This window comes from Macaca thibetana, chromosome 19 (assembly GCF_024542745.1).
Source record: "Macaca thibetana thibetana isolate TM-01 chromosome 19, ASM2454274v1, whole genome shotgun sequence".
In the NCBI taxonomy this organism is placed as follows: domain Eukaryota; kingdom Metazoa; phylum Chordata; class Mammalia; order Primates; family Cercopithecidae; genus Macaca; species Macaca thibetana.
Genome location: NC_065596.1, coordinates 40,360,212 through 40,383,506, shown reverse-complemented (window position 1 = coordinate 40,383,506; position 23,295 = coordinate 40,360,212). Strand labels below are relative to the sequence as shown.

Here is a 23,295-nt window from a genome sequence, read left to right as displayed (position 1 = left end):
CTGTGCCTGGCCTTTTTTTTTTTTTGAAACAGGGTCTCATTTTGTCACCCAGGCTGGAGTGCAGTAGTGCCATAATAACTCACTGCAGCCTCCAAATCCTGGGCTCCAGTGATCCTCCCTACTCAGCCTCCAGAGCTGTAGTTGGGACCACAGGCACATGCCACCACACCTGGCTAATTGTTTAACTTTTTTGCAGAGACAGGGTCTTGCCATGTTGCCCAGGCTGGTCTTGAACTCCTGGGTTCAAGCAATTCCCAAAGTGTTGGGATTACAGGCGTGAGCCACTGCACCTGGCCAGATTCTGCGTTTTCAATAAGCTCTGGGTGTTGCTAATGCTGCTGGGGGCTTTAAGAACTGCTGTCTTCAAATAGCACCTGATGTAGGTTGTGTGCCCTGTCAGTGTTAGCTAAGAAAGAAAATCAAATCTGTCTTCCCCACAGGAATCCGTGCAGGACTTGGCTAGGCACGGTGGCTCACACCTGTAATCCCAGCACTTTGGGAGGCTGAGGCAGGCAGATCACCTGAGGTCAGGAGTTTGAGACCAGCCTGGCCACCATGGTGAAACCCCATCTCTACTAAAAATACAAGAAATAGCCGGACATGGGACGTGGTGGTGAGTGCCTGTAGTCCCAGCTACTCAGGAGGCTGAGGCTGGAGAATCGCTTGAATCCAGGAGGTGGAAGTTGCAGTGAGCCGAGATTGCGCCATTGCACTCCAGCCTGGGTGACAGAGCAAGACTCTGTCTCAAAAAAAAAAAAAAAAAAAAAAAAAGATATGTTCAGGACTCCATCCTGTTGGATGCTCTATCTCCAGCCTATGCCCAGAACTTTGTAGGTCCTCAATCCATACCTGTGGAGTCACTACACACCAGACCCAGTCCTCCTGTGGGCCCCGCCTCAGCTGGCTCTATCCGCTCTTGAATGGAGACTCATGGCAGAGGTCCAGGTCCTCCAGGACAGCACACTGGTACCAGCCATCAGCTCACAGGCAGGCATGGGGCACTTTGTGGTCCCTAGGGGTGCGGTCCACTTCAGCCACACAGGCCTGGAAGAAGGGCTCTCTGGTGACAGGTGTGTGTGACAGGGTGCCAGTGGGTCCCTGGCTAGGCAAGAGGCTGCAGACACTGGACCACATCGTGTCTGTGCCAGGGTCCTCGGTGGTCACTGGATAGCCTGACCATGGGCAAGGATGCGGCGGGGTGCAGGGCTCGGGCCTCGGCAGCTGCCAAGTCATCCACCTGCCGTCTTACCTTTGCAGTTGCCATGGAGGCCACGGAGAACCAGAGGTCAGAGGCAGTGTGCCAGGACTGGGGCGGGAAGAGTGGAGGGGGATCAGATGCATGTGAGAAGGAACATGGGAGTGAGGTATGAAGAGACATGGAACTGTAGGAGAGAGGAGAGCCGGGGCAAGGGGGTTGTAAGCAACACTCAGGATGGGCATTGTGGAGTACCCCCAGGACCAGGGCAGGAAGTCAGGGGAGGGGCGTGGAGACCAACGGAGGAGGAGAGAGAGTAGTAGAGTGGGCAGGGCGGTGTGGGGGAGAGACAGAGATTAGCATTAGGGACAGGGGAGGGATCTAGGGCCGGGGAGGAGTCTGGAGGGGCTATTCTGAGAGGAAGGGCTGGTGGTGAGGGAGGAGCAGGCAGGGAAGGGGTTTGGGGAGGAGCCAATGGCAGCTACTGGGGAGAGGGGTCACTTCCAGATCTAAGAGGAGGAGAAAGAACGGGGAGATGAAGACTTGGGGCAGGAGAGAGTGGTGGGGCGTGCTGGCGTGGTGAAGCGAGGGAGGTGGGGAGTCAGGGAGACACAGCGAGACTGGGTTGCATGAAGCAGGAGGTGCGGCCAGCAGGGGACTGGCTTTAATCAGAGCAGGGCTGGCACTTTAGAATGGGTAAAAGTCCAATGTGGACCTTGAGGACCGGGCACAGCAGCTCATGGCTATAATCCCAGTACTTTGGGAGGCTGTGGTCAGGAGTTTGAGACCAGCCTGGCCAATATGGTGAAACACCATCTCTACTAAAAATATAAAGCTTAAGTGGGTGTGGTGGTGCACACCTGTAATCTCAGCTACTCAGGAGGCTGAAGCAGGAGAATTGCTTGAACCCAGTAGGCGGAGGTTGCAGTGAGCCGAGATCGCACCATTGCACTCCAGTCTGGGTGACAGAGTGAGACTCTGTCCAGGAAAAAAAAAAAGAAATAAGGAAAAGGAAAGAGGGAAAGGCAAGGAGAGAGATACAGAAGTGCAGATGGGAGAAGGGAGAAGAGTGGAAATTAGGGTGTTGGCAAGGGGAAGGGAAGGAGGGCATCAGAGAGCCACACACAGAGATCCTGTCCACCAGAACAGAGCCACGAAGGTGCTAAAAAAGGTAAATGACAGGACAAGGGGTCTCTTGACTGTCCCTGTTTACCGAAGTCCACACCAAAGTAGTGGCCATGCAGACACAGCAGCAGCACATGGCGGAGGCTGGGCAGTCCCAGGTCTCTCTCCAGCACCACCTCGAAGGGCCGCACACGCTACAGGCAGCCCAAAACTGTGCAGGCACCCAGGAGGCCAAACGTGGTGCTCCCGAAGGCACGGTCATGGAGCTGCCTGAGGCTATGCAGAGGCCTGGAGCCTCCTAGGGGATGTGACAGGGTTTGCAAGCCACCAACATCGGCAGGCAGCAGCACCAGATGGTGGGCAAGTGGCTGCCGTGGGCCCACCCTCCATGCCGGGGGCGCTAGGATCTGTCATCTGGTGCCTGCCAGGGGTGGGGCTGGAGAGTTCAGCTTAGACAGAACTGAAGCTGGAACCTCAGATCAGTAAAGCCCAGGTGGCTAACCATGTTTCAGAGGCACTGATGGGTCTCTGGGATGGGTGAGAGCTTGGGGGCTGGGCCACAATCAGGTTCTGAGTCCCTGAAGAGATAAGGGCTGAAGGGCTGGGCCATAATCAGGGCTGAGATTGGGGAAGCGTATAAGCTGGGGGCTGGCTTTAATCAGAGTAGCACTGACACTTTAGGAGGGGGAATGGTCCAGGTCAAATCTGGACCATGACTCGGGAGAGGGTGAGGCTGGCATCATGGGAAGTACAAGGTCTCAGGGATTAAATGGTGCAGTGAGGGTCTGCCATCCTGGGATAGGCAACAGCTGAGGAGCTGAACTCCAGTCGGGAGTGGAGCCAGGCTCCCCAGATGAACAAACCTGGATGAGCATGGGGCAGGGTCCAGCACCCAGACACACCTCCACCACTCAGTCTTGGAAACAGGGACTTGGTGCCAGCAACTCATGACACAGCTGGAAGGGCCCCACGGCATCCAGGAGGATGCCACAGATGTGAACAAAGTGGGCCAGAGTGCTAGTGGTTGGCAGGGTGGCACAGGGTGGTGGTCATGATGGCATCTTGCCAGAAGCATTTGGACACCCAGACAGCCCACCAAGCAGCCACAGACCCAAGCTAATGTGTCCTCAGGCAGCTTGGTGCTTGCCTCAACTCTGGGCACCCAGGGACCCCCCAGTGTAGTCAGCACCTGACTCCAATAGTCAGCGGGACCTAGCCCCACCCCTATTGCTGCTGGTAGCGTCAGTGTCGCATGGATCCTGGGGTGTAGGTCCCACACGGGCCAAAGGGGCAGCTGGCCATGGTGTCCCAGCCCCGGCAGAAGATGAGTGCACTGTTACCTGGAGCCTGGAAGTGCAGATTCGTGCAGTCACCATTCACCTGTGGGGAGAGGGCAGGTCAAGCTAGAACTTGGGGGCCCAGTGTCAGTACCAAGGATGCCTGGATTCCTGCTCTTAGCAGGGGTTCCGGGGGGGAGGTGCTGTTGAGGGGCTAGGGGTCTGTCCACAACACCTAGAAATGCTTGGACTAGCCGGGTGCGGTGGCTCACGCCTGTAATCCCAGCTCTTTGGGAGGCCAAGGCGGGCGGATCACAAGGTCAGGAGATCGAGACCATCCTGGCTAACAGGGTGAAACCCCGTCTCTACGAAAAATACAAAAAATTAGCCAGGTGTGGCGGGCGCCTGTAGTCCCAACTACTTGGGAGGCTGAGGCAAGAGAATGGCATGAACTCAGGAGGTGGAACTTGCAGTGAGCCGAGATGGCGCCACTGCACTCCAGCCTGGGCAAAAGAGCAAGACTCCATCTCAAAAAAAAAAAAAAAAAAAAAAAAAAGAAAAGAAAAGAAAAAGAAATGCTTAGACTGCTGTTCATGATCCTGACCACTTTTTCAACAAATCTTGAGAGATGAGAATTATGGATTCTGGAGGTTGGGGCCATAGTATTCCTCAATTGGAATTAATATAGTATATGTGCAAAATAGGCTGGGTGCAGTGAGTGATGCTTTAATCTCAGCAATTCGGAAGGCCAAGGTGGGCCAGTTGCTTGAATCCTGGAGTTCGAGACCAGCTTGGGCAACACAGTAAGACCCTGCCTCTACAAAAAACAAACATACGTATAGACTTGCACCTGTAGTCCCAGCTACTAGAGAGGCTACAGGGGCAAGAGGCGAGAGGATTGTTTAAGTCCTAGTGGTTGAGGCTGCAGTGAGCCGTGATCCCACCACTGCATTCCAGCCTGGGCAACAGAGTGAGACTCCGTCTCAAATACACACACATACACACACACACACACACACACACACACACACACATAAAATAGAACAGTTCTCAGCATATAGTTGGTGCTCAATAAATATTTGTCGATCTAATACATGAATGAATAAATGAATGAGGTTCATAGGTGATGCTGGGCTATAAGCATTCCAAGGATGCTGGACTTTCTAAGTAATGGCAGGGGATCCAGGGTGTTGTGATGACTGGTACTGGGCAGGGGATGGGCCCACAGCAGCTACAAATGCCTGAACTGCTGTCCGTGGTTCTGATCGTTGTTGTCCACAGCAGTTGTGGTTGGCATCTAGGATTTGGGGGCGTGTGAGGGTTTGTCAGCATTGGGGTTTGGAACTTTAGAAATCCTGGATCCTATATGGGGGTACCCAGGACCTGGACTGAGAGTGTGGTCTGAAATTCAGTTAACGTACTTAAAGAAGCACTTCAAATAGTGCCTGGAACACAGTAGATAATATATGGCTGTTGAATGAGGAAATGAAATTCTTCGGTCAGAACTGGGTGCCAGGATCCCAGAGTCTGACATCTCTGATATACTGGGGCTTGCCCTCGAGATTCTAGGATTTTTTTTTTTGACGGAGTCTTGCTCTGTTGCCCAGCTGGAGTGCAGTGGCACAATCTCGGCTCACTGCAATCTCCATATCCTGGGTTCAAGCGATTCTTCTGCCTCAGCCTCCCTAGTATCTAGCATTACAGGCACCGGCCACCACACCCAACTAATTTTTGTATTTTTAGTAGAGATGGGGTTTCATCATGTTAGTCAGGCTGGTCTCGAACTCCTGACCTCAGGTGATCCGCCTGCCTCGGCCTTCTAAAGTGCTGAGATTACAGGTATAAGTCACCGTGCCCCGCAGGATCCTGTGTCTTAAAAAAGGAAGAAGCAGGGCTGGGCACAGTGGCTCACGCCTGTAATCCCAGCACTTTGAGAGGCTGAGGTGGGTTGGATCACAAGGTCAGGAGATCGAGACCATCCTGGCTAACTCGGTGAAACCCTGTCTCTACTAAAAATACAAAAAATTAGCTGGGCGTGGTGGTGGGCACCTGTAGTCCCAGCTACTCGGGAGGCTGAGGCAGGAGAATGGTGTGAACCTGGGAGGCAGAGCTTGCAGTGAGCCGAGGTTGTGCCACTGCACTCCAGCCTGGGCGACAGAGTGAGACTCCGTCTCAAAAAAAAAAAAAAAAAAAAAAAAAAGGAAGAAGCGGTCTGCGTCACAGGCACAACTATGTCTGCAGGGTAGTGGTAACCCCCAGTGGGCCTGGCTGTGGGGGTCTCTGGACAGGATAAGCCACATGGCTCATAGTGGCTGTTTTGGGGGCACTCAATAGCTGCCGGGGCAGGAGTGGGGATGGAGACAGGAAGGAGAGGGTATTTACATCAGGACTCCCAGGTCTGGTTTCCGAGACCCAAGAATTTGGCCACCCCTATAATGCAGATGTCCCTGATCTCAACTTCCAGGAATCCCTAGCAATATCCTCACCCTCTAGAATGGAGCTCTCCAGGCAACAGACGCAGCAATCCCCGTCTCACAGAGTAAAGAAGTCCCTGTGCTCAGAAACCGGAAGTCCACTCCCCAGAACGTAAAAGTTTGGCTCAGGCGTAGTGGCTCACATCTGTAATCCCAGCATTTTGGGAGGCCAAGGTGGGAGGATCACTTGAGCTCAGGAATTAGAGACCAGCTTGGGCAACATAGGGAGACCTCATCTTTACAAAAAATAAAAATAAAAAATTATCTGGGCATAGTGGCACCCGCCTGTGGTCCCAGATACTTGGGAAGCTGAGGAGGGAGGATGGCTTGAGTCTGGGAGGTTGAGGCTGCAGTGAGCTATGATAGTACCACTGCACTCCAGCCTTGGCAACAGAGTGATGCCCTGTCTAAATAAATGAATAAATAAATAAATAAGTCTGGCTCTGGGACTCAGAGCGCTCACCCCAGATACTGGAGTAGTTACCACCTAGAATGGACCTAGGTGTTCTAGTCTCTAGAACCTGAGAACCCAGCAGCCCCAGCCCTATAGCCAAGTTGTCCCCATGCCCAGGACCCAGAAGCTCTGGCCCCAGACCCAAAGACCCCTGTCTCCAGGCCCTAGAATTGTTTTCCCCGCACCCCTCAACTCAGCAGTTCTGCCCCCAGGACCCAGAGGCTGTCCCAGGGACCCTACACCCTTGCCCCAGGAATCAGTCTCCAGAACTAAGGAGTGTCACTCCTAAGTCCCAGAATCCCCTTTTCCCAGCAGCCTATAACCCTTTCCCTTGAAGGGCCACTCACGGCAGCCAGCCCAGAAGCTCGAGGGCTCAGTGCTGACACTGAGGCCTGACAAGGTGCACACAGACAAGGAAGCACACCCAAAGCGCAGGCAGGGAGCTGGGGAAGGGGCATATCCAGGCACGGCGCTGGCCACGAAGGATGTAGGTGTCATACTTGGTGGCAGTGGCTAAGGGGCCCTTTTGGAGCTACAGGGACAGCACAGGGCCCCCAGTCTCCTGTGGGGACTAAGGCTTGGCTCAGGGCATCGGGTGGCTGCGGGGCCCAAATGCACAAAGACCAGTGGGTCTGGACTGCCCATGTCATGGTCCCGTCTGACTGAAGTCACTGCACAGTCTGCCTTGTGTGAGTGGCAACCTGCAGCCACGTGCAGTGACGTGTGTGCTGCCGTTGTAAAAGAGATTCAGTGTGGGTGGTTCTTGCACCAGACCTGCCTCTGCCCATGGTTCTGAGGTGCGGAAGTACAACCACAGCCATCTGTCGCCCAGGATAACTGACAGCCCCAGCTGCTGTGGGTTCACCTGCAGGGGTGACCAAGAGCTGGGGTCACCAGAGGGGCTGAATTCCTGAGCATCTGGGGAGGGGTGGAGGATAAGGAGGTTGAGGGGGTTGGATCCTGGGATATTGAGAGTAGGGCCTTTGCAGATCTAGGATGCCCCACACTCGTCTACTAACCAAGAATCTTTCTTCTTCTTCTTCTTCTTCTTTTTTTTTTTTTTTTTTTTTTTTTGAGACAGTGTCTCGCTCTGCCGCCCAGGCTAGAGTGCAGTGGCGCCGTCGCGGCTCACTGCAAGCTTTGCCTCCCGGATTCATGCCATTCTTCTGCATCAGCCTGCGGAGTAGCTGGGACTACAGGCGCCTGCCACCACACCTGGCTAATTTTTTGTATTTTTAGTAGAGACGGGGATTCACCGTGTTAGCCAGGATGATCTCAATCTCCTGACCTGGTGATCCACCCACCTCGGCCTCCCAAAGTGCTGGGATTACAGGCGTGAGCCACCGCGCCCAGCTAACCAAGAGTCTTTCTCTGTGTGTGTGTGTGTGTGTGTGTGTGTGTGTTTGTGTGTGTGTAAGTAGAGAAGGGGTTTTGCCATGTTGCCCAGGCTGGTCTGGAACTTCTGAGCTCAAGCAATCTGCCCACCTTCGCCTCCTAAAGTGCTGGGATTGTAGGCATGAGCCACCATGCCTGGCCTCTAATCGGGAATCTTTTTTTTTTTCTTTTTTGGAGACAGAGTCTCGCTCTGTCTCCCAGGCTGGAGTGCAGTGGCGAGATCTTGGCTCACTGCGACCTCCGCCTCCCAGGTTCAAGCTATTCTCCTGCCTCAGTCTCCTGAGTAGCTGAGATTACAGGCATGCACCACCACGCCAAGCTAATGTTTGTATTTTTAGTAGAGATGGGGTTTCACCATGTTGGTCAGGCTGGTTTCAATCTCCTGACCTTGTGATCAGCCCGCCTGGGCCTCCCAAAGTGCTGGGATATAGGCGTGAGCCACTGTGCCTGGCCTTTTTTTTTTTTTAACTGGGAATCTTGATTCTAACATCCAGATTTGTCCTAACACAATACGTGCAAGTCCTCTTCTCAGGAATCTAGATGAGTACTCCTACCAAGGAGCCAGGTGTGCCCACCTCATCCAGTAAACAGGAGAGCCTTCAGACAGGACCCAAGGGCTTCCCCCATTACCAAGAGCCTCCACCTGTGCTTCCAGATCAAGGGGTACCTCCTTTCTCCCAGTCCATGATTTCCTTCTTTTGCCTCACTTGGTGGTTCCCAGCCCACATTTCTCCTGCGTTCACCGCCCCCACCCTGGTCCAATCCCCGTCATTTCCTGCCGGGACTAGTGCAGCAGCCTCCTCACTGTTCCTCCAGGCCTCATTCCTTCACAAACCCTGTAATCTGTTCTCAACTGGCAGCCACAGGGATCTTGTTAGTGTCTGATAAAGTTTGGCTATTGGTCTCTGCCCAAATCTTGGCCGGGTGTGGTGGCTCACTCCTGTAATCCCAGCACTTTGGGAGGCTGAGGCAGGTGGATCACCTGAGGTCAGGAGTTCAAGACCAGCCTGGCCAACATAGTGAAACCCCGTGTCTACTAAAAACATAAAAATTACCCGAGTGTGGTGGCACATGCCTGTAGTCCCAGCTACTTGGGAGGCTGAGGCAGGACAATTGCTTGAATCTGGGAGGCAGAGGTTGCAGTGAACCAAGATCTCACCATTGCACTCCAGCCTGGGCAACAGAGCAAGACTCAGTCTCAAAAAAAAAAAAAAAAATCTAAAATTCCAATTAATTAAGGAAGGAATACAGGAGTGTCAGTCCTTGGAAAAGAGGGATCATGTTGGTGAGAGTATAAATCTGGGCCGGGCGCGGTGGCTCATGCCTGTAATCCCAGCACTTTGGGAGGCCGAGGCGGGCGGATCACAAGGTCAGGAGATCGAGACCACGGTGAAACCCCGTCTCTACTAAAAATACAAAAAATTAGCCGGGCGCGGTGACGGGCGCCTGTAGTCCCAGCTACTCGGGAGGCTGAGGCAGGAGAATGGCGTGACCCCGGGAGGCGGAGCTTGCAGTGAGTCGAGATCGCGCCACTGCACTCCAGCCTGGGTGACAGAGCAAGACTCTGTCTCAAAAAAAAAAAAAAAAAAAAAGAGAATATAAATCTGGAGCCCTGAGAATCTGAAGGTTCTGGATACCTGGGGTGGGGGCTGCTGGATGCTGGGGAGCCTTAAGAGCACTGGGGAACGTCCTGACCCCTGAGTGGCAGGGTGAGCTCCCAGGTGGTGTGGAGGCAGGTATGCAGCATCATGGCTTCATGTATCGGGTCCTAGCTTCGCATATTTTCTGTGCTTTCCATATATTAGCTCATGTAATCCTCACTACTGCCCTATGAATCAGATCTTTTCATCATTCTCATTTCACATATGAAGAAATTGAGGCCCAGAGAGGTTAAATAATTTATCCAAGGTCACATAGATATCAAGTGCCAAACTGGAATTTGAACCCAGGACACCTGGCTCTAGAGTCCATTGTTTTTCTATAGCGGTGCTGAGGGGTGGCCTAGTGTGGCAAGCCACGTCTCATGAACACAGGCCTCCATAACAGCTGTTTTAGCACTGACTGTGTGGTTGGGTTAGATACTAAAAGCTGATAGAGGCTGGGAGCGGTGGCTCACGCCTGTAAGCCCAGCACTTTCGGAGGCTGAGGCAGGAGGATTATCTGAGATCGGGAGTTCGAGACCAGCCTGGCTAATATGGTGAAGCCCCGTCTCTACTAAAAATACAAAAAAAAAATTGGCCAGGCATGATGGCGCACACCTGTGATCCCAGCTACTTGGGAGACTGAACCTGGGAGGAGGAGGTTGCAGTGAGTTGAGATGGTGCCACTGTGCAACAGAGTGAGACTCCATCTCAAAAAAAAAAAAAAAAAAAGTGCTGGTAGAGCCAGGGCCCTCATACAAAGGCTGGAATGTAACAAAAGGCCACCAAGAGTTTTGGCCAGGCCTTTCCTGGGCCTTGAGGCATGACAAGATCACGAAGGAATTCCTTCTTTTTTTTTTTTTTTTTTTTGAGATGGAGTTTCACTCTAGTTGCTCAGGCTGGAGTGCAATGGCATGATTTCAGCTCACCACAACCTCCACCTCCCAGGTTCAACTGATTCTCTTGCCTCAGCCTCCCGAGTAGCTGGGATTACAGGTATGCACCACCAAGCCCAGCTAATTTTGTATTTTTAATAGAGATGGGGTTTCTCCATGTTGGTCAGGCTGGTCTCAAACTCCCAACCTCAGGTGATCTGCCTGCCTTGGCCTCCCAAAGTGCTGGGATTACAGGTGTGAGCCACCATGCCCGGCCTCACGAATGAATTCTTAACAGGACCTGTTTAAGATTAAACAAGTTTTACTGGGGATCTGAAGGAACTCCCCAGACCTTCACAAATAAGCTTTATTGGAGACTAAAGGAACTCCCCAAGCTCCATGATTTAGCAGAAGACAAGATAAGGATAATCACCCCAGCACCTGGACCCATTTAGATGAAGTAAATTTACTCACCTAAGTGTGCATTCATCTAAAGACATAAGTGATTAATTTCTCCTAATATAGCCTAGAAGGTATATAAGCTCTGGAAAACTTTATAATTTTGAGTTGATCTGGGGATAATTTCCAGGCCTTCTCCCTGTAATCAGTTACAGAAATAAAAACTCTCTTCTTTCCCAGTTTATCTGCATCTCATTATTAGGCTGTGAGAATAAGCAGCCCAACCCTCGTTTTGGTCCGGGAACACTAGTACATCATAACCTTCATCAGGTCCCCCCAACCAGCAACCCGGATTAAACATATTCTAGCCCCCACAACCTTCTAACCAGAGCCGTGCTCCTAAACCTTCCTGGAGGAGAGATTTGGGACATGCTAGTGGCTGCGTGTGGTCCTAGGATATGTTCACAGCTCGGGGAATTTGGAAGCTTCAGATGCCTGTGTCAGGAAATGAGAAACACAGCAAACACCCCCTCATATGACACTTACCACGATTTGGACTCTGTTCCAAGTGCTTTTCCTGTGTTAACTCATTCTCACCTCACAGGAACCTGCTGAGGGAAGAGCCAGAGAGCCACAATCCCTTGTCTACCATCCACAAATGCAAACAACAACAACAACAACAACAAAAAGACCTGAAGATTGAAGATGTTTTCTGTGTTTGACGTTAAACCTCAATTATCAGCGAAAGCTAACCTGAACTCACGTGTGGCTGCTACAGTCTTAATTTATCCGGCTTTGTATGACTATTCAGACATTTCACTGCAGAGATATTAATGTTTGTGATTATGTAACACACACTGGGAGTGTTATATAATATGTGGCATTTGCCTGGTGTGACCATTCTAAATTCCAAAATCTGAAATACACCTGGCCCCAGACATTTTAGATAAGGGAATTTGGACCTGTATAATTGCTTCTTTTTTTTTTTTTAGACAGAGTCTCACTGTGTCCCCCAGGCTGGAGTTCAGTGGCGCAATCTCAGCTCACTGCAACTTCTGCCTCCCGGGTTCAAGTGATTCTCCTGCCTCAGCCTCCCCAGTAGCTGGGATTACAGGCGCCCACCACCACGCCCTGTTAATTTTTGTATTTTTAGTAGGGATGGGGTTTCACCATGTTGTCCAGGCTGATCTCGAACTCCTGACCTCAGGAGGGACAGAGAAGGATGGGGTCTCCTAAGATCCCATACATTGTGATTCTTATCTGGATAGAGCCATACTCATGCTTGACAGCAGTGACGGTTAATACCAAAGATGCACCCTGTGACAAAGCACATGGGCTGCCTCCCTACAGGACAGGGAACTCACAGTTGGGAGGCAGGGAGGCTGCTGAGGAAGGACTGGGGGCATCAGCTCAGCATGTAGGTGCAGACCCCAGGCATGGGGAACAAGTGGCTGTTGAAAATCTAGATGTATACTGGCCAGGCATGATGGCTCACGTCTGTGATCCCAGTACTTTAGGAGGCTGAGGTGAGCAGATGGCTTAAGGCCAGGAGTTTGAGACCAGCCTGGCCAACATGGTGACACCCTGTCTATAAAAATGCAGAAATTAGCCAGGCGTGGTGGTGCACACCTGTAATCCCAGGTACTCGGGAGGTTGAGGCAAGAGAATTGCTTGAGCCTGGGAGGCAGAGGCTTCAGGGAGCTGAGACTGCGACATTGTACTCCAGTGGGGGTGACAGCAAGACCCTGTCTTTTTTGTTTTTTTTTTAGACAGAATCTTGCTCTGTCACCCATGCTGGAGTTCAGTGGCGCAATCTCAGCTCACTGCAATCTCCGCCTCCCAGGTTCAAGCAATTCTCCTGCCTCAGCCTCCCGAGTAGCTGGGATTACAGGCACCCACCACCATGCCTGGCTAATTTTTTTGTATTTTTAGTAGAGATGGGGTTTTACCATTGTTGGCCAGGCTGGTCTCAAACTCCTAACCTTGTGATCCGGCCGCCTCGGCCTCCTAAAGTGCTGGAATTACAGATGTGAGCCACCGCTTCAGGCCCGACCCTGTCTTTAAAAAAAAAAAAAAAAAAAAAAGTCAGGCCGGGCGCCGTTGCTCATGCCTGTAATTCCAGCACTTTGGGAGGCCGAGGTGGGTGGATCACCTGAGGTCGGGAGTTCAAGACCAGCCTGACCAACATGGAGAAACCCCATCTCTACTAAAAATTCAAAATTAGCCGGGTGTAATGGTACATGCCTGTAATCCTAGCTACTCAGGAGGCTGAGGAGGGGGAATCGCTTGAACCCGGGAGGCAGAGGTTGCAATGAGCCAAGATCGCGCCATTGCACTCCAGCGTAGGCAACAAGAGCAAAACTCCATCTCGAAAGAAAGAAAGGAAGGAAGGAAGGAAGAGAAGGAAGGAAGGGGAAAGAAAAGAAAGAAAAGAGAAAGAAGAAAGAAAAGAAAGAGAAAGGGAAGGAAGGGAAGGAAAGAAAGGAAAGAAAAGAAAGGAAGAAAGAAAGTCTAGACGTATGGTAGCCCAGAGGCTCAGCTGGTGCCCCCTGTGATGGCCCCCTGCCCTTTGCTACAGACAAGTTCTAATTTTGCCACAGCCAGGGTCTTTAAGCTTGGTTTAGTCACTGTCACCACCTTGAGCCCCAGCTTGACCACGAGACAGTTTTGACCCAGACACAGATACTGTCTCGGTTTTGGACATGGTTGTAGACACTGGTTCAGCTATGGGTTTGGTAGGTGGTACAGGTGAGGGTTCAGCCACAACCAGAGCTGCAGGAGATGGTTCTTTTACAGTCACAAGTCCAGGCACTGGTGCGGCTGCAGCTACAGGTTCAGGGCAGTGTTCATTTACAGTCACTTGTGCGAGCCCCAGATGAGCCACGGCCACAGATTCAGGCTCAGGTCCCACCAGGACCACAGGCACAAGCCCTGGTTCAGCTTCAAGTGCATTGTTTGGTCCTGATGCAGCCACTGCCATGGTCTTAGACATGACGATGGACACTGTTTTGGAGTCCTGCCATCTTGGAACTGGACGAGGTCTCAGACTCACATGTGACCTGAGGGGTGGGCACACATTTAGACTTTTTTCATTTATCTATTTTTTTATATTTTAAATTACTTTTTTGTTTTTTTCTTTTTTCTTCTGCTTTTTTCTTTTGAGACAGGGTCTGGCTCTGTTGCCCAGGCTGGGGTGAAGTGGTGTGATCTCAGCTCACTGCAATCTTCACCTCCTGAACTCAACCCATCTTTCTACCTCAGCCTCCTAAATAGCTGGGACTACAGGTGCATGCCACCTGGCTAACTTTTGTATTTCTTGTAAAGTCAGGGTTTTGCCATTTTGCCCATGATGGTCTCCAACTCTTGAGCTCAAGCAATCTGCCCATCTCTGCCTTCCAAAGTGCTAGGATTACAAGTGTGAGCCACTGTGCCTGGCCACACATTTAAGCCTGTGCTTCACAAGCTGACATGTGGTCCCATCAGAGCATGTATGGCCCTCACAGGAGACCTGGAACTGGAGTGGCATCACCAGGGAAGACTCTAGGAGGGGATGGGACTCTATGGAAGGGCTTACTTCCTCCTCAGTCAGAATATCTGGAGATGAGATGGGGGAAGGATGCAATAGAATTGGATCCTGGAATTTAGCCTCATATCAAATCTGCCTTGATACCCCAGGCCTCCAGGGTCCCTGGCCCTGGAGACTCAACATTCAGAAGCTATCAGTGTTCTCAATTTAAAATAAACTGGGTCTGTATGTATCAGCAGAAAGAAGAGTGGGACTGAGGGACAAAATGATCAGCACAGTCTGGGTGTAGAATAGGTCTGCAGGGAGCTCGAGAGCACAGGCTGCATCTGAAGACAGCCAGATTCAATTATGAGAGCATCTCTATGCCAGTGCAAATGTACCATGCATTGATTCTGGCCATCGAGGACTTCAACCTGCCACATTAAGCAGACTTGAGAGTAGAATGTGTGTGTGTGTGTGTGTGTGTGTGTGTGTGTGTGTGCGCTGTGGGGAACTGGAGACATATATTCCTTCCTTCTTCCCAGGAAGGGATGTTATTTGTTCATTGTTATCAGTGCATGAAGCTAGCCACCTACAAAGTGAACCTTTATTTATTTTTATTTTTATTTTTTTTGAGACAGAGTCTCGCTCTGTCACCTGGGTGGAATGCAGTGGTGTGATCTCAGCTCACTGCGAACTCCACCTCCTGGGTTCAAGAGATTCTCATGCCTCAGCCTCCTAAGTAGGTGGGATTACAGACATGCACCACCACACCTGGCTAATTTTTGTATTTTTAGTAGGAATGAGGTTTTGCCATGGTGTCCAGGTTGGTCTCGAACTCTGACCTCCGGTGATCTGCCCACCTCGACCTTCCAAAGCGCTCAGATTACAGGCATGAGCCACTGTGCTTGACCCCAAAGTGAACTTTTAAGAATAATATTGTGTTCTGTAGAGCTTTGCATATTTTCTACCACAATGGAATACAGAAAAAAAAAAGATGGAATATAGTTTTCGTATGGACTGAACTTGAGTGTTAGCTCCCTGAGGGCAGGGATGTTGTCTGTGTTGTTCACTGTTGCATCTGCAGTGCCTAGAACAGGCCTAGCCTGAAGAAAATGAAAAAAAAAATTGTTGCAAAATAATACTGGCAAATATTTACTGCATGCCAGACATTGTGCTATTAAGTCATTTTTTAAAATGCTGGCAGGGTGCAATGGCTCACGCCTGTACTCCAAGCACTTTCTGAGGTCAAGACAGGAGGATCACTCAAGCCCAGGAGTCCGAGACCAGCCTGGGCAAGATGGTGAGGCCCCATCTCTCCTTTTTTTTTTTTTAAATTAAAAAAAAAAAAGTCTGGGTGTCGTGGCTCATGCCTGTAATCCCAGCACTCTGGGAGGCCGAGGTGGGCAGATCACCTGAGGTGAGGAGTTCAGTGCCATCCTGGCCAACATGGTGAAACCCCATTTCTACTAAAAATACAAAAAATAGGTGGGTGTGGTGGCGTGTACCTGTAGTCCCAGATACTTGGGAGGCTGAGGCAGGAGAATCACTTCAACCTGGGAGGTGGAGTTGCAGTGAGCCGAGATCTTGCCATTGTACTCCAGCCTGGGCAGCAAGAATGAAACTCCGTCTCAAATAAATAAAAATAAGGCCACGCGTGGTGGCTCATGCCTGTAATCCTAGCACTTTGGGAGGCCGAGGCAGGTGGATTACTTGAGGTCAGGAGTTCAAGACCAGCCTGGCCAACATGATGAAACTCCATCTCTACTGAGAATACAGAAATTAGCCAGGACTGGTGGCAGGCACCTGTAGTTCCAGCTACTAGAGAAGCTGAGATGGAAGATTGCTTGAATCCGGGAGGTGGAGGTTGCAGTGAGCCAAGGTTATGCCACTGCACTACAGCCTGGGCGACGAGTGAGACTCCGTATCAAAAATAATAATAAAATAAATAAATAAAAATAAAAAATTAGAGCCAGGCATGGTGGCTCATGCCTGTAATCCAAGCATGTTGGGAGGCCAAGGTGGGTGGATTGCTTAAGCCCAGGAGTTTGAGACTAGCCTGGCAACGTAGCAAGACCCCATCTCTATTTCTATTAAATAATAATAGGAATACTAAATAATTTAATTTAAAATGCCCCAAGAACCCTGTGATGTTCATACTATCATCCACCTTTAATAGAGGGGAAGTAGATGGTCAGAGAAATGAAGTGACTTGTGCAGAATCACACAGTTTGGAGCAGGATTTGCATCCAGGACTCTTGGCTCCAGAGTCCAGCTCTGAGCTGTTATGAATAAATAAGTTGAAGTCCTTGTCTCCATTTCTAAGAAACCCAGCCTCGGCCGGTCGCGGTGACTGACGCCTGTAATCCCAGCACTTTGGGAGGCCGAGGCGGGCGGATCACGAGGTCAAGAGATCAAGACCATCCTGGCTAAAATGGTGAAACCTCATCTCTACGAAAACTACAAAAAACTAGCCGGGCGAGGTGGCGTGCGCCTGTAGTCCCAGCTACTCCGGAGGCTGAGGCAGGAGAATGGCGTGAACCCGGGAGGCGGAGCTTGCAGTGAGCCAAGATCCCGCCATTGCACTCCAGCCTGGGCGACAGAGCGAGACTCCGTCTCAAAAAAAAAAAAAAAAAGAAAAAAAGAAAAGAAAGAAAGAAACCCAGCTTTTCTCTCTGAAAACTGCCTCACTTTTCTCTCATCTCCCTGGTGTCCTGCTGTTTCTGAGGACTAGAAGAGGCTGAATGGGATTTTAGGGTTACAGGAAAAGACCAGGTCCCTCGGCACAGTGTGTTCAGAACCGTGGTCAGCGTCCAGTCTCGCTGCGTCTGCGCGGAGCGCGGCGCCCTCTGAGACAACACGCCTGTTTCCCAGCAGCCCAAGCAGGCTTGGGGTTCAAAGCTGACACCTGTTCAGGGTGTGGCTTTGGGCAGTGGTTTCACGCCTTAAACCTTCAACTGACTTCTCTGTGAAATGAGGATAACAAAAAGATCCATCTCCAGGATGACTGTAAGGAGAACATTATATAATGTATGTACATTATTTATAAAAGCACTTGCCACTTAGCACATAAGTCTAGACTAGTTTATGAGTATTTGTAAGGTGGTACAAAACACAAAACAAAACAAAACTAAACTAAACTAAAAAGGTGGTTAAAAGCTTGCACTGTGGACCCAGACAGAACTGGGTTCAAATCCAGACTCTGCCACTTTCTAGCTATGTGAGCTTGGCAAGAGACTTGAGCTCTGGCCTTGGCCCCTCTCCCCAGGGAAAAGCAATCATTACAATATTATTATAGGCCGGGGGTGGTAGTTCTCGCCTATAATCCCAACACTCTCAGAGGCTGAGGCGGGTAAATTGCTTGATCCCAGGAATTTTAAGCCAGCCCGGGCAACATAGCAAGACCCTGTCTGTACAAAAAATAAAAATTAGCCAGGCATGGTGGTGCACGCCTGTAGTCCCAGGTACTTGGGAGGCTGAGGCTAGAGGATCATTTGAGCCCAGAGGTCAAGTCTGTAGTGAACCATGGTTGTGCCACTGCACAGCAGCCTGGGTGAAAGAGAAGGACCCTGTCTCAAACAAAACAAAATAAAATGGCCAGGGACAGTGGCTCACACCTATAATCCCAGCACTTTGGGAGGCTGAGGTGGGCAGATCATCTGAGGTCAGGAGTTCGAGACCAGCCTGGCCAATATGGTGAAACCCTGTCTGTACTAAAAAAAAATACAAAAATATTAGCTAGGCATGGCGGTGATGCGCGTCTGTAATCCCAGCTACTTAGGAGGCTGAGGCACGAGAATCGCTTGAACCTGGGAGACGGAGGTTGCAGTGAGCCTAGATCACACCACTGCATTCCAGCCTAGGCAACAGAGCGAGACTCTGTCTTAAAAACAAAAACAAAAACAAAACAAAACAAAAAACAGTCTGGGTGCAGTGGCTCATGCCTCTCAAATTCCAGCACTTTGGGAGACCAAGGTGGGCGGATCACCTGAGGTCAGGAGTTCGAGATCAGCCTGGACAACATGGTGAAACCCCATCCCCACTAAAAATACAAAAATTAACCTACCGTGTTGGTGGGCGCCTGTAATCCAAGCTACTGGGGAGACTGAAGTGGGAGAATTGCTTGAACCTGGGAGGCGGAGGTTGCAGTGAGCTGAGATAGCACCACTGAACTCTAACCTGGGTGACAGAGGGAGACTGCTTCTCAGAAAAAACAAAACAAAACAAAACAAAAAAACCCCACAATATTATTAGACAGTCAACCTCAAAGACAAGCGGGAAGGAAAAAAAAATGCACAGAGTTAAGCACTCAGTACTAGCTATTATTATTTTATCCCTTCTCCCACCCCACTGTTCACATTTTACACTAATAAAAAGGTGTGACCTTGGGCAATAATTTCCTCTCTGAGCCCAGTGCCTGGCATATGATGTGGTGCATATTTTACAAATTACAACCATTATTATTCCTTCCACAAATGTTTGCTGAGAGCTGGGCACTGTCACAGGTGCTGGAGATTCAATAGTGCACAAAACCTTTTTTGTAATAATCTGACCTTGGGTGGGCATGGTGGCTCACGCCTGTAATCCCAGCACTTTGGAAGGCCGAGGCGGGCGGATCACGAGGTCAGGAGATCGAGACCATCCTGGCTAACGCGGTGAAACCCCGTCTTTACTAAAAATACAAAAAGTTAGCCAGGCGTGGTGGCGGGTGCTTGTAATCCCAGCTACTTGGGAGGCTGAGGCAGGAGAACGGCGTGAACCCGGGAGGCAGAGCTTGCAGTGAGCTGAGATCGCGCCACTGCACTCCAGCCTGGGCGACAGAGCGAGATTCTGTCTCAAAAAAAAAAAAAAAAAAAAAAAAAAAAAGAATCTGACTTCGTGAAGCTATGTGGGGTGATAGAAGTGTTCTAATAGCTTTCATTTAAGTGAGGGTTACACAGGTGAACATATGTGAAAATTCATTCAGGTTGGAAACTTTAAATTGTGTAGTTAATTGTGTATCTTAAAACTTACAACAGGCCAGGCCAGGCACAGTGGCTCACCCTGTATCCCAGCACTTTGTGAGGCTGAGGCAGGTGAATCACCTGAGCTCAGGAGTTCTAGACCAGCCTGACTAACATGGTGAAGCCCCATCTCTACTAAATACAAAAAATTAGCTGGGCATGGTGACACATGCCTATAACCCCAGCTACTTGGGAGGCTGAGGCAGAAGAATCGCTTGAACCCGGGAGGCGGAGGTTGCAGTGAGCCAAGATTACACCATTGCACTCCAGCCTGGGCAACAAGAGTGAAACTCCATCACAAAACAACAAACAAACAAACAAAAACTTGACAACAGGCTCACACCTGAAATTCCAGCACTTTGGGAGGCTGAGGCGGGAGGATCCCTTGAGCCCAGGAGTTCAAAATCAGCCTGGGCAACATAGGGAGACTGCCTCAGTTTTTTTTTTTTTTTAGGTTGTTAAACAGTTAAAAAAAAATCATTGCCCTTAAGGAATGTATGTGTTGTAGAGAGATCATAGAAAACATAATTATACAGAAAGTGATATAGTCTGTAAAAAAATTCTGGGAAAGGGCTAGGTAATGTTCAGAGTGGGGGATTACAATTTTAATTTATTTTTGAGGTGGAGTCTCACTCTGTCGCCTAGGCTCAAATGCAGTGGCAACATCTCTACTCACTGCAGCCTCCACCTTCTAGGTTCAGGTGATTCTCCTGCCTCAGCCTCCCAAGTAGCTGGAATTATAGGCATGCGCCACCATGCCTGGTTAATTTTTTTGTTGTTGTTGAGATGGAGTCTCACTCTGTTACCCAGGCTGGAGTGCAGTGGCGCGATGTCGGCTCACTGCAAGCTCTGCCGCCCGGGTTCACACCATTCTTCTGCCTCAGCCTCCCGAGTAGCTGGGACTACAGGTGCCCGCCACCACGCCTGACTAATTTTTTGTATTTTTAGTAGAGACAGGGTTTCACCATGTTAGCCGGGATGGTCTCAATCTCCTGACCTTATGATCTGCCTGCCTCGGCCTCCCAAAGTGCTGGGATTACAGGCGTGAGCCACTGTGCCCGGCCGGCTAATTTTTATATTTTTTGGTAGAGATGAGGTTTCTCCATGTTGACCAGGCTGGTCTTGAACTCCTGACCTTGTCAAGTGATTCACCCACCTCGTCATCCCAAAGTGGTGGGATTACAGGCGTGAATCACCATGTCTGGCCTGGGGATTGCAATTTTAAATTGTGCAGTCAGGTTGGCCTCATTGAGGAGGTGACATTTGAGCAAAGGCTTGAAGGAGGTGAGAGAGTGATCCACCAGGATGTCATGGGGACAGCCAGTGCAAAGGGCCTGGGGTAGGAAGAAGAAAGTAAGGTGGCCAGTGTGGCTGGCGTACAGACAGTGAAGCAGGGGAGAGAGATGAGATGAGCAGGGTGCTGGGAACACATCATGTAGGAACTCGTAAACCACTGTAAGGACTGCTTTTGCTGGGAGATGGGATAATTGCCTAGGAGATTTTGAGTGGAGGAGGGACAGACTTATATTTTAAAACTACCTCTCTGGTCTAGGCGCAGTGGCTAACACCTGTAATCCCAGCACTTTAGGAAGCTGTGGCAGGTAGATCACCTAAGGTCAGGAGCTCAAGACTAGCCTGGCCAACATGGTGATACCCCGTCTCTAGTAAAAATACAAAAATTGGGGGTCGGGTGGGGTGCAAAGCAAAACAAAACAAAACAACAACAACAAAAACCACCAAACAATAACAACAAAAACAAAACCAAACAAACAAACAAAAAATACTACCTCTCTGGTTGTTATGTAAGCAATGGAATGTAGTGTTATGATTTGCTCCAACCCTAATATCCACGAATCCCATTGCTGGTTCACCTCCCGAAACCCTTGGGCCCCCAGGGCTGCTCATCTGCAGCCGGCTGCCCCACGGCCTGGGTCCCGAAGCTTGCTTCCTGGGCGATGCTGAAGCTAAACATGCCCATGGGGGCCCCTCTCCTCTCCAGGTGGTGCACTGCGCTGCACCTACGCCCCTAAGCCACCTCAGTCCAGGCGAAGCCCTGAGCCGGGACCAGCCTTTAGTCAGAATGCTGCTCATGACGCGGCTCGGGGCCAGCAGGGACAGGGCGCCAGTGCAGGCCGGGTAGTGGCTGGCAGTCCAGGAGCACCGGGGCAGGTGCAAATTCCACGTTGGAGAAGTTTGGCTGCGCCATGCTTGCGAGGCTGCGGCTGAACGCGCCCACCAGGGCATGAGCGCGAAGGAGGGATTGTAGGTGTCAACTCCCGCGGCCCACGGCGGCCTCCGGGAAAAACACCTGCATGTCGGCTGAAGAGCGCAACGTCAGAGGGTGCACTGGTCCACTGCACAGCGCAGCATCGTGCCAGGGCGCAGAGCCCACGCCCCGTCGGCGTCGCAGCACCAGAAGCTCAGGCTACCCAGACCACTACCCTCTGGGAACACGCGGTCTCGGCGCCCGGGACGCGCAGGTGCTAAGTGGGGCACCGTGTGGAGACCACTCCAGGGATCATGGGGCGGCGGTTTTCCGAACGCGTGGCCACAGGCCTTGCTTCTCGCTTGCAGACAATTGAGGCCAGCCAGCAGCGCGACGGGATGGGCAGCCACGACACGGGTGCTGGATAGGTCTCCTGCTCTCTGCAACTGCAGCGCGTCTGGAAGCCTTCAAGGCTCAGGAGATGGGGCCAGCGGGCAGGGTGGTCTACGCAGTCCAGTAGAACAGGCATAGGGGGCGTGAGGCGCCTCAAGAGCGTGGGCCCAGCGCCCGCCACCACCGCAAACTCCTTGTGCAGGTCGCCGGGCGGCAGCGACGGAGCCACCATCGAGTAGGGAGTGTCCAGCAGGTGGCGCCGCAGAGCCAGCGCCGAGTCCAGGGAGGCGCGCCCACGCGCTTTCACCACCTCCACTCCCTCGGGCCACGACGTCGCTGCTTGCACAGCGCCGCCTGCTGCGAGCCCCGCAGCTCCTCTGCGCCGGGCGGGCGCACCCACACCGTCGTGCCTGGCTGCAGGCGCGGAGCGCTCGGGGAGAGTGGCGCCTACGCAGGGAGAGCTGTCACCAGCAGCGCCGTCGGGGGCCCCGTGGGCGGTGGCGACATATATAGCTGGAAGTCGGGCTTCTCAGCGCCCCCGTTTTCCAAGAAAGCCGTGATGAAGCGGCAGCCCTGGAAACATAAGACGCAGACGTCCGTCGGGCTTGAGGGAACCAGGAGCCCAGAGGAGGCAGTCAAGAATAATCCGGTGGATTCGGAAGCTAAATGCGTCAGATTCTAATTCTGACTCTGCCACTTTCTCTCCCTCTCTCCCTCCCTCCTTCTCTCCCTCCCTCTCTCCGTCCCTTCCTTCCTTTTCTTTTTCTATTTTAGAGAGGAGACTCACTCTGTTGCCCAAGCTGGTCTCCCAGGCTCATGCGATCCTCCCACCTTGGCCTCCCAAAGTGCTGGGATTACTTACAGCCGTGAGCCACCTTGCCCAGCCGACTCGGCCGCTTTCTAGCCAAGTGAATTTGAGCAAGTCACCTCATTTCTTGGGGCCTCAGCTGCTGCATCTGTAAAGGGGGTATTGGTGCATACTTCACAGAACAATGGGGAGCTTGATGTCAAAGCCATGGCATGAAGTCATCAATATCAGTATTAGCTTGAAGTTACTGCTTTTGCACCATCTGTCCCCAAAGCCCTGCCCAGCCTCCTCAGAACCAGTTTTGCCAATCCCCTGACACACAGTCTGCTCAAATAGCCCCTTGTCCCAGCTAGCCAGGGCCCTGTCCCAATAAGTTCCACTGTGGCCAATCCCCTGTCACAGAGCCATGCCAAACAGCCTCCCAACCTGAGCCAGCACAACCAGCCCCTCCCCACCGCACACTCTGCTGCAAATCCAGACCAACTGACCAGCTTTCTGCATTCCCTCTGGGGCACTCACCCTGTAGGAAACCCAAGACACCGAGGC

General features: G+C 51.3%; 1 protein-coding gene across 2 annotated transcripts in view; it reads right to left on the bottom strand.

Moving 5' to 3' along the window:
- TBCB (tubulin folding cofactor B) overlaps positions 1-23,295 on the bottom strand; it is a 188,056-nt gene that overhangs the window by 148,792 nt on the left and 15,969 nt on the right. The window contains exon 1 of one of the 2 annotated variants that reach the window (XM_050769304.1): positions 10,824-10,827. The exons of the other annotated variant lie outside the window; for it this stretch is intronic. The gene's annotated coding sequence lies outside the window, so the exon portion shown is untranslated. Of the gene's footprint in view, positions 1-10,823; positions 10,828-23,295 lie in introns of those variants that run through there. 2 annotated transcript variants of the gene reach the window in all.